Here is a 12,344-nt window from a genome sequence, read left to right on the forward strand (position 1 = left end):
AGAAGAGAGAGAGAGAGAGATGCCTTGGACTACTTGCTGGTAGCAATCTGAACTAGCTCAAAGTTTAAGCAAATCATGCCAGGAATGCTGGCTTTTCCTACTGGGTACTCATTTAGTCCTAAAGTTCATCACATTCCAAGAGCAAAAGTTCAGGTTTCAAATCCTTGTCAGGGCCCAGTGTAATTGTTTGAGGTCCATGTAACTGTAAAATTGTGCTTCCCTTTTTCCATTAGGAAGATACTAAAAAGTTGATGCTGTCTATGTTTGCTACCTATGCAATGCATTGAATGAGACAGAAGTCAGTAGAAAAACATAGCAGGTGATCATGTAATTAAAGGCTCTGCCATAGTGAATATGCATACAGAGATAAAATTTAAGTATCACAAGCAACCTACATTCCAACATTTCCTAATTTACAAATACTTGCCTGCAGCCTCGGTACTGCAGTGTGACCACACTGCTTTCACGTTGCAGAGGTTACATAGTCTGTAACAGTAGTGATTGGAGTGCTCTGTAGATGCTCATGAGAGCTTAAATTAGCTAGCTCCAATCTTGGTAGCTGTCTGGCTCTAGCACTTTGAAAGTGACTGCCTGCTGCAAAATCTTCATGACAGGTAGGGTTAATTGGCCCACATTAAGCCTCATGCTGCTATGGCAAGACAGCAACAGTACCTGTTTTAAAGTTAGCTTCCAACTATTGATCTCATACTGCTGTCATTGCTCTGTTGACCAGTCCTTATTGTGCAACTGCAATCCAGAAATAGTAATTTTAATATAATTCTTTCTCATGAAAATTAATTTAGAAAACATTTTAAAGTCACTTAAGTACATAACAAGTCCACACATCATCATATTCTCTCACAGACAACATGGAACAGTTGTGCATCAAAACTCAGCTTTTATGCACCTATAAAGTAACATTTAAATATAGAAAATTATTGCAATTCCTTCCCTAAGGGAATTTACCTAATTACTACTTTGGAAGACTTAATCACAGAAAGACTACATACACTTCACAACAGCTGAAAAGAACAGTGAAGAAAAATAAATGGCCTCTATGTTCAATCCATAAGCTCAAGTAAAAGCTCTTCATACTCTTCTTTTGTTATAGATCGTATTTTCTTCAGTTACATCATCTTGTATGTTAACCAATGTTTTCTGGTGGGGTTTTTTTGCTCATGGAGAGTACTGCTATATGTGAAGTAAAACTGAAATTGAGTATATAAGTAATAACACACTGGAATAGACACAATGTGTACACATGTGTTTGCACTGAAGTATCTTTCCTGAGAAAGAAGAATAGAGAGACTAGCTGGTACAATTAATTAATTTTATAATATACAGATGGAGATGAAGAACTTTCTCAAAGGAAAAAAAATACAAAATTCTAAAGGAATATATTTTCTCAGCAGACTCCTAGAAACTTCCCTTTCCTTTTACTAATTTGGGTCCATGTACTTTCCTGGAGATACAGCTCTACCCACTCGTTCCTGAGCCAGAGCAAATTAAGTTTCATTTTTTGTAAGGACATCCAATTCATGAAAAATTTAAAGCAAGAACTGAGTTTTCATTAGTTAGGATTTTCCTAACTAGAAATTATTTGTATAACTGATTTTGGTAAGTTAGATCTCATCCCTAGTCTTCTGTTGCTATGTGAAACAGAGAGAAAATCTGCTTATGTTTATTTAATGTGTCTGTATGACATGAATTTGGCCACATTTTCATGTTTGCTCATGTTTCACATATACCCAGGTAGCACTGATAGTACCACAGAAGCAACACTGACTTTACAGTATTATTCTCACTTTATACTGAAAACACAGTTGAACTTGCATGCTACATGTGTACTTTGGATTCCTTAGTTGTTTGATCACATTGATGAAGGGATATGCAATCAATCTCCCACTAAGACAGTGAGTAGTATTGGCCATAACTCATTACTCCATCAAAGGATTTGGCATTTCAATCGATGGGAAATGATGTGTGATCATTCTAATTTATTATACATCATTTCCCATCAATCGGTGTGCTGAAGCCTTGACATAATAAGTAGTTACAGACACTGTCAATCATTCTTGGTCAAATACTTCTGAATGCCACCATTTGGTGCACCTTCAGCTATTCATCCAAACTGCAAATATTCATCCAAAACATTCTGTAATCAGGCTGTAACTAGAGGTACATAAAAAGATTCACAAAAGTGCTTAGGAAGATCTGAAAAGCTTCAAGAACACATGGAACTGAAGAAAAGAGGCTCATTATGAAAGTGCACTTTCAAAAAAATGCATAAAAATTGTGAAACCAAATCTCTAGTGAACAGTGAGTCCAGCTAGGAAAAGACTGAAAAAGTGCAAGCTTCAGTACTGCACTGGATTTTAGCAAGACCATCTACTATGCTGGCCACCTTACTGCAAGGAGGATCTAAATTCCGCTTACTTGTGTCAGCACAGTTCCTTTTGTCTTCAGTGGAGTTGCATAGGCATGTAAAGCCAGGCCACAGTTAATCTTTGCCCTACTAATTCAAGAGATTAAAACTCTTGAAATCAGCCCTGAGCCTTAAACGTTCTTTCCCTCTCCAAATTCCCTTTAAAGTTCCCTCTCCATAATTCTCTTTGAGATCTCCTGTTTACTCGCCAGCAAAAACTGCCAAAATTACTTGCTCTATTAATCATGTTTTTAAATATAATTACATATTACTCAACAGTTTACTTAATACATCAGTATCTTCTATGATTTTGCTCTGTCACTTTAAATATCAGCAATCTCCAAAGGGTTACAGACTTTTTCCAGTCCAGAAGTGTGACAACCACCACAATCACTGTCAAGTTACTTATTAAAGCAAAACAAAGCCCACTTTCAGTGACAATTTTTCTTCTGGACTTAGTTTGAGAATCTACTTGGCCACTACATCTGTTTCCTAAGGCCACTGCACCTCTTTCTACCACATCAGTATGACACTTAATATGTAGGAGTTATTCTTTCATAGGAATGTATTAACTCATCTAGTTTAAAACTTCAGTCCTCCTTAAGAAATTGCTATTCATTTCTAAACCAAGACTTAACTTTCTCTTTAGAATCTGCCTGTCTCTAATCCATCCATTTGGGTATGGAATAGAGTGCCAACAAAGACAGATAAAGCATTTGTTGTAGCAGAAAACCAATGAAATGTTACAAAAAACAGTATAACAAGAACTTTCAAAGTCACAAAATGAAGCAAAAAATGAGTGACTGACTTCTATTGGAAGCCAGCCAACATCATCTTTACAACAGCAAGCATTCCTGTGATACATTTCAGATATCAGACTGGGTCAGCTCTAGTTCCACTGTGTGCATTATCCCCTCTCATTCTTAGCCATTCTTCTATGCTTTTCTGTTTCTCTCCCTACAAGAGAACTTGTACTGTTTCTTTAATACTCCTCATCATTTTCTCCATCTCTCTTTCTTCAAGATATTGTCTTGTCTTCCTGCATGACAAATGTAAAACCTATCGTATTGAGTTCCATATAGTAATATCTCATTATTGGTAAACTGGTTAGAGATAGTTTGTCTGAAAATGCTACATAAGAACAATACATTGAATCATCTTTTTCTCTGCCCATCCATCCTTTCTATACTCTTCATCAGATTTGTCAGCCTAAAAAAAATGTAATACTGGACAGTTTAATGTGGCCCCTAAATTGACAGGTTTATTTATTCTGTTACTATGAAATATTCTGCTTTCCCTTTCAAGTCCCATTTCCTCATCTCCTGTATGCTGTTCCAATCCTCTTAGCAGCCTCCAGCCTGATCTTCCATGATAATGGCAGCTCCCTGAGAACGGCAATCTGTACCCTCTACTGGATTTTAAAAATGAAGAACATTAATAAAATAAGACCAAGCTAAGTTAATACTTTTTTTAATATATGCACATTTTTGCATAGATAATTTTTGGGGGTGAATTTGTGGTGGTTTGTTGCAAGAATTGTTTCTGAGAGAGGCAACAGACCTAGACTTTGTCAAGTGAATTTACGCTCAAGGAGCAGTCACCAGCCCATCCACTTGGAGACTGTGTACTCGCTGATAATTCTGAACTTTCAACCACCAGGATTCAGGTTAGAAATTTCCTTTTAAGAGTTCTAGTAACTACTCTTTCAAATAGGGAACATAAATGTTACTACATCTAATCAACATGTACAGAGTGATATCTGAAATTAGAAATTCAAATACATGCAACAATCTGCTTGCCAACAATCTCCAGACCAAAAATTATTCAGATAAAGTATTTGGTGAATAATTTTGAATAGCAAATTCATTTGAGAGAATCAAAAGCATCTCACAGACAATTCGCAAATGAAAAAAAGTTATACATGTTAAATCATTTATTATGAACTGTTTTTCATCTCTGTTCTGTTATTTGTTTTCGCATCCAGGCAAAGACTGCTTAGAAAAAAGGGGATAAAAAGGCAAAAAAATCCCCAACCCAACCCTTTTCTTACTTGGCATCTTCAGGTAATTCTGGAGTAATTACCTATTTATCAAGAAGGGAAGAAGTTAAATGTTGACCCACTCAAGGAGAAAGAAGTCCACCCTAGTGAAAATATTGCATACAAAGATCTAGCCTGCTAAGATTGGAAATGAGACTTACAGGCCTCCCAAACATAGGTCTCATAATTAACAGACTTTTAACTATAGCTGCATTGCCAGGTGTGAATTTAATAAAAGATTATAAATGATAGATGAACTGTATTTCCAGCAGCTGTTTGTAATACCAAGCAAAAATCTTCATTAAGGTAGTGTTAATGTTGTAAATGGTTATCTATTAATTTAAAGTATTGTGAAACATCAAACATTACTCATTTAGAACACTGATGAAAACCAACCTAAGACACCATGCTGTAAATAAAGTTTTAAAACATGAAGTTTTAAGTCAGACAATCCGAAGTTACAATTAATAATGTCAAAATTTCTGCAGTCTTGAACAGATTGTCCCTGGGAATCATCTGAGATCCTCAGGAGCACTGCTAAGTGCTACTTAAAATCCAGCTGTAAGAGCCCAGTGTTAGGATTCTGGAATTGAAGCTTGCCACGTTTTGTTAGATCCAGTGACACACAACAAACATGTCAGCTCTGGCACCAGTTCTGGTAGAGCTCCTGATCTGAGGAAACTTCCAGGCTCTGTAAGGCAGGGTTCTAAGCACAACCAGTTCTGCTGATATGCTCCAAAAGGTAAATAAAAATATGTATTTTCTTACATTAGTCCCTCTTATACAAATTTAAGGTGAACAGGATTTGCAGGGAATAAAAAAAATATACCAAATATACCCAACTTTCCCTCATTAAAGGTGCACAGATGTAGACTCTGATCTGGAGGAGGTTCGCATCTTGACCCACTGTGTTTGGGAGTTTCCTACAACACCAGCGCATAGTGCTCTCCTTCAGAAAATCCCCAAAAAAGCCCTTCTCACCTAAAGCCTCCACCCTTTTCATAGAGCTACAGCCTCAGAAATGCAAAGAACGGAACATCCCCACTGGGCTCCAAAATTTACCCTACACTGAGTTAAGTCAGACAGCCCTTCACCATTATACTTTGTGGCAAGGGCTTTTACAATGTTTTAGTGAGAAAAACAGCACACAGGAATATGTTCACCACACCCATACTGCTCATCAGATTGGGGGAAGGGGGGGGGGGGGGGGGAGGTAATCTATGTATGGTTTTATTCAATGTATTCTGTGCAGGCCTTATAAGAAGACAAAACCCAAAATCAAAATCCATTAGAAAAATTCACCACAGAACTTTTCTTGAGAAAAGCTACAGAGCAAACCTTAAGATTAACCTGCACAATTCACATTTTATTTTGCATTTTTATTTGAATACATTTCTAACAGAAAAAAAGAGAGGGCACTAAATGGCAAGCTAAACTCTAGAAGATCCATGAAGTACAATTAGATAAATAGTCTCATGGATGCTTAGTAACGATTGTTACTCCTTTCTTACATGTGTAGAAATTCCTAGATAAGGATACTGTGAATAAGATATTTGTCTCTAAAAGGGCCTTGTTCTTCAAATCCCTTTCCTTTCCTTCCTCACTTTTTTATACTTAACAATGTACGGAACAGTTTCTAATGACACTCAAATCATGGCCATTAGCATTCCCAGAGATCTAAGTTGCTCTAAACAGCTGCAGTATCTCAGTTTCCAAATAAAGCAGAGCTCCCGTACTTCTAAAAAAATAACCTCCCTTTTAGTTCTTTCCCTCCCTTCCTCCTACTCAAAGGTTTAAACCTCTTTCATTTCCCCCTTGAGCAACAGAAATTCAAATTTCATTTGATAATTTTCATGATGAATACACAGCTAAAAAGAGATATAAAAATTAGTGTTGAGTAAAAGATCAATAAGCTACTATAATAATAATTTAAATTAGACAATTGTACAGTATCCTTGGATCTTAGTTTCTCTTTACATTACTTATTTAATGCACTATATAAGAAATAGCTCATAATTAACCTAAACATCTTCTCTTTCTTTATATACTGTACGCACACCTGAAAAACATTCCTTTTCATGTGTACAGCAAGAAAAATGTACTTGTAGAGAAAAATATTTTCCTGAGTGTTTTGTGGTACAAATAAAATTGTCATTTCTTTCTTACCTGAAAAATAATCCACTGCCATTTTGGAAGAAAATGCCAATATAGTCAATGTGGTGTGCAAGTCAATTTTTCCCTCTGAGCTGAAACACTGCCATGTGCAATGTCTGCAGGGAACAAAATTTTGATGGAATTACACCAGTAAAAATCCAGTACAACCCCAATGATTTGATCAGATTATTTCCCCTATATTGTATCTGTGTTAAGAACAGAACAACTTGGCCCAACCCAGAGAAATATATAGGAGAACATCAGTAATAAAATACAGGGAAGCATTGAGATGCTCAGATAATACATATGATGCAGATAAAATAATTTTAATTCAAGCAGAATGGTATGCTTAGGTGATCTTTCAATAGGACATACTGTTCATCAGTTGTGCAGCCAAATCAGCAAAACAAGCAACCAGCAAAGTGTTCCTGAAATTTCCTCCGTATTGAATTCAGGAAAATAAATCATACCTCCAGAAAAAAAAAAAAAATGGAGTTAAAAAAGTAGAATTAAAATACTAGTAATTTTTGACAGGCCTTGCATGGCCTGCACCATTAGACGTGGAAAATATGCTTAATGTTAATAACAAGTCTCATATGCAAAAAGTAAAGAGTAAGTGTAAATCATGGCTGCATCACTGTAATTTTTGATGTATAAACAACAATAACTGATGTACCAAATTGACATGCTTTACCTAGAAACCATGTTATGTAATTTTCAGTTTTAAAACAGCATTACTTTAACCCTTAGTATCAACCCTTGGGTAGAGGTACAATATCCAACAAATGCAAATTGTGTACTCCTCTTTCAAACATGGCTTGTTTTCTTGACATGCTGAATTTTAAAACTTATTAGGTATTCTGCTTTTTCCCCCAAATAACAAACCTGCTGTCTGTAAGTTAGTACACAAGTGTACCACATGAAGAAGTTCGCATAAGCAAGCAGCAGTCATTCCGACATGACAGATCAGAATGGCACAGAAGGAGCAATTTTGGTGTTTCAAGTTAATAATACGAAAGATTGGCCCTCTACGACACATTATGTTAAAAATGCACCTTATAGCCACATTCAAATAAGGTTCTTATTTAGATCAGAAAGATTAACAACTCTGATAAAGTCATTCCAAACTATGAGACACCCATTTGCAAAATACAAGTTTAAATTTGTAATACATTCATAAGATTGGTTAAGGCATCGGAGTATATTGCTTTGCCTTCCACACATTTTTTTATTCCCAAATAAAAAGCATGTATTTTAGCTCTAACAGAATCAGTTAAGGTGACAACCAAGCTTAGAAAAAAAATGACCATATTCAAGTATTCAGCCCCTTCCACTTACAACTCAAGTCTTTCAAAAGCAAGGAAATTGAGTTAAAACATATGCTACCTCTAGCTGCATGTTCCTATGCTTTTCCTCTAGATGCAACACTTAAAAGAAGGCATTAGTCTCTACACTGATTTCTGCTTTGCTTCTACAATGCCTTTTTCTTCACTTTTATACAGCCTTTATGTTACTTCACCTTGGGAAAAAGGAAACTGCATTTTGCAAATAACTTTGAAAAGCGCTGCCTATTCTGTAGAAGACATAAAAATTTGCTTTATTCTTTTACCTATAGAAAGATTTATGAAATACAGTAGAAAGATGGATTCAACCACAAGGCAGACAGCTGGTTTCCAAACCCCAGAAAATTTCTGAGGTGTTCAAAGCTGAGGTTTTTGTTCAGTCAGTTACAGAAATAAGGGCCAGCCATGAAAATTAGATCTCCAGTTAGATTTGGAAACATTCACTTCCCGCTAAAGTTCAGGCGTTCTGATCTGCGTTTAGATCCCTATCTGCTACAAAGACTACATTAATTTAATGTGTTAGAACAAGAAAAATTCATTCTTGCCACAGACATTAAAAAAATAAAATTCAAAGACAAACCATTCTTCAAAGGAAACAAGGGCCCCATCTGCTGATGTTTAAATGTACTACATTAACACACGCACTAAGTGCTACCACAGATAAGAGAGGTATTGAAATGAATCGCAAAGACAAATCACCATATTAACTGTGCTGCATTCTTCTGGTATTTTTTTTAATAGGTAAAATAAAGTTTTTAGGCCCTTGGGTCAATCAGCTTCCACTGATGAGGAGAACTTTGTCTGTGAAAAACACTGGGAGACTAGGAAGGAAAATCCGGCAGGAACCTGAATTTGCACAGCAATAAAATAACGGAGTATCGCCAGTCCAACATATAGCAAAATAAAATTATATCTACACACATACAATGAACAGTTATAGAAAATAAGAAAATATTACTATTTAAATCTCACCCAAGAAGTTAAAATTAGAAACTATCAAAATGTCCAAAAACACGACAGAGAAATTAAAGCAGAACTTTAAGAGCAACAATGAAAGCAGGCAGCCGGGAAATGTAAGTGTCAAACTTTTCTAAAGTGTAAAACATCTTGTTGAAAAGTGTAATAGTTGTTTATTGAGAGTTCCTGAAACTAAGCCCTGTTTTGTTTACAGAAACCCCACACACAGCAGATTTCACATTATCTTATGGCAAAAATTGGCAGGGAGCGTAATGAAAATAAAAAAAAATGTCCTTACTATGAATAAGAATATTCCAACCCTTTTATCGACAAAGAGCTGGCAGCTGAATTTATCATCTTATATTCTGCATATTCTGCAATAAAAAAAGTGTATAATTTAAGAAGTAGCAAACCAGTTTTGTTTACATGGCTACACCACAGAAAAGGGTCATTCTGATATACCTGGATGAAGCATGTGCCTGGCCCTCCTCCCCAAGCCTAGCAGCATGGCAAATGAACCTCTGATTAAAGCTGAAAAAAGCACTAAAGAAATTTGCTTCTGTTCTTCTCTTCTGACCTAGCCAGAACTGCAGCCAAAGCAAGCTAGGTGTTTGTTTATACGAGCTGTCCTACTCCCCAGAATTGTAACTCTACTGTGGAGAGTTCTGGCGTTTGCTTTATCCTACCTAAATGACTTTCTGTACCATAGATCTTGTTTTCATGTATGATGCTGAAGGTCACCGCTGGGCCAGACAGTAAGTGCTACAGGACAAAATCCCACGAATCATTAACTCCCTCAGGAAATAAGAAATGTACAATATATTCCTAGTGAATACTCTAATGTAATGATAAGAGCTGTGCAAATGTACTAAACATGCACACATCTTAAAAAATTCTTAGTCTTCACTACTGAAAGCCTATGAAACTTGAAATGATTTCCAGCTGGGCAGTGGTCAGAAGGCAATATGAAAAACATCTCACTGCATGGATAAAAACTATAATTAGAAACTCGGTGCTAGTGAATTCTTCAGTAAGCATGAGTATAATCCTCACAATAAACAACACTGGCCTGGCTTTTGACTGAGTAAGTTAAATTCTGAGTAGTCTGTGCATAGTTCCAAGATGTGCTACCAACACTAAAGGCACAAAACAAAACTATAAATAAAACTACTTTTTCAGAGCATAATTAGATCTAGTGTGGTTTTCCGGCACTTTCTTGTAACTGTATCGTTAGTAGAGTTCCTTCCATCAGCTTTTGTATTATAAACCTATCTAGAGATGTCTACAGTCTGATTATTGAAATGTACTTCAGACCGAAATATGTTAAACAAGGGATTTGTGCAGTGGAGTAACTAGATAACCTTGCCCACCTCAGAACAACAGAGCATAAGGCTAAGGTCCAGTTCCTAAAAATGAAATTTACCATTTACTTTAACACTAGCATTTTCAGAAGTTTTTTTACAAAATGTGCTTTTTTGGCCACGTGGTTATTTGGTTGATCATTAGCACTCATAAAAGAGGAAAACAATTAAAAGATGTCAGAAATCAGCCTGTTCAAAAAAGCACCTGGGAAAAAATACGAGCATTCTCATTCTTGATCACAGATAACACCAAGTAACTTTACTATCCCCCTTCATTAGATCAGACATCAATCTCCAATGTGATAATATATGTTGGGAAAAGTAATCATATCTGCATCAGTTGTAAGTACATTAGAAACAAAGCTGCTGCAACTAGATGTTGTCAAAGGTGAACCTGCCACTTTCAGTGACGCCACATGTTACAGGGTGAGCTGATCCCACTGGTTACTGCTGTTGAAAAAGGAAAAGCTCAACTTTGCCATCTGCTCACAACTGTGTGCTCCTCACCACGCACTTCTGTCTCCTGCCTCTGGCGCTTCCTGGACCTGAGCTCTTTCAGCTATGTGAAACAGTGGAAAGCTGACCCAGCAAGCAAAGCGGATAGAATAGAATCAGGCTACGAAATCAAGTCTAGCAGAGTTTTCCAGGCGCCAGAGCCTGTGCAAGGAGGGGGCAGGACTTCATAACTAGGAGGAAGCCTGGGAAGGTGAAGGCAACTTCCCTTTTTGGCAGCGATAGCAAAGCTGGGATTATAATTTGATCCTGAATTTCGCAGCTGTGTTTCTGCATTTCTGGAGCATTCAGAAACCAACGTATTTTGAATAGTGCCCTGACCCAAACACTCTGTTGTCACTCCTTCACAGGCATGCCAGTGTTTCGCTTTGGGGTTTGTACATCTGCCTGGGAATTTAGAATTATCTCACTGAACAGTAGATGAAGAATAAAACTGGCTAGGAATGATAATGTTTAGTAAGTACTTACTCCAACTGCAATATTACAGTCTAAATAACTTTCTAAAAAAGCAAGAATCCGGGATCTTGCCTTCATAAATGCTTCAGGCAAACACTACGAAGTCCAAAACCAGGTACAGGCCCAAGTTAACATATGTTTCGGTCTCATTGACTTCTATGGTGTGAAACATCTAACAAAGACCCATTTGAAAAGAACAGCGTTAGGACCTACTTATGTCCCAAGCACCACAGATGAACCAACAACTCAAGTAGCTGGCTCTTACAATGCTTTTCTTGAGCAAACACAATATACATCACACTACATATATACAGCTACCTTGTAAATCTCAGGTACTTCCATTGGGATCATGCATTTCCAAAGGCAAGTAGTTACAATCCTGATAAGCAAATCCCTGCTTTTTATTGCCTTGGAAGACCTCTTTTTAAAGTAATGCAATGACTTGCTTGTAATTCCTTAGTATTTTAAACTGACATAAATTTCAGCACGGTTTGCCTTTTTTTTTTTTTTTTTTTTTACATGCACACACAGTTTTATACGACATTTCTAACAACTGCCCCCTTTCTACTTTGTTTTGCCTTTTGAAAAGTCAGTTAAAATTCTCTGAGGAAGATGTAATATTAAATAAAAATAAATACATACTTTGGGTAAACAGAAAATGAGAGCTGTAGCTCAGCAGAACAAAAGAGAACTTTGAAAATTTGTTGAAATACTTCATGAACGTTTTTTAACAATTCCTGATTTATATTTTGATCAGTTGAACGATTTTTTTTCTCCTCTTTTCTGCCTTTCTCAACCCATCATACCACAATTTAGCTTTATAAGGGAAAACACAGTATTCCAGAAATCTGATTGGCAGACATAAAGGCTGGCAGACACAGAGCGTGTCTTTTTGATTTAATAATGACGACTTACATCGTTGTTTTGAAAGACCCATGAAACAGAATGGAACTCTCCTTTCAAACCTAATATTTCTATACCACTGCTTATGTTTGGAAGAAGGAGCTCTATCTTGGCTGCTTTTGGTCTCTTTTGGAGGCATCTATTGATGCTTACAAACATGTTAATGAACAGCATTGTAGTGCTGAAAGTACTGG

At 36.5% G+C, this 12,344-nt stretch overlaps 1 long non-coding RNA gene across 4 annotated transcripts in view; it reads right to left on the reverse strand.

Annotated features, from left to right (window-relative positions):
- LOC130156777 (uncharacterized) overlaps positions 1-12,344 on the reverse strand; it is a 520,457-nt gene that overhangs the window by 386,044 nt on the left and 122,069 nt on the right. For all 4 annotated transcript variants that reach the window (XR_008824606.1, XR_008824605.1, XR_008824603.1 and 1 more), the window contains one exon: positions 6,630-6,733. This is a non-coding gene — a long non-coding RNA (uncharacterized LOC130156777). The remainder of the gene's footprint in view (positions 1-6,629; positions 6,734-12,344) is intronic.

This window comes from Falco biarmicus, chromosome 11 (assembly GCF_023638135.1).
Source record: "Falco biarmicus isolate bFalBia1 chromosome 11, bFalBia1.pri, whole genome shotgun sequence".
Lineage (NCBI taxonomy): Eukaryota > Metazoa > Chordata > Aves > Falconiformes > Falconidae > Falco > Falco biarmicus.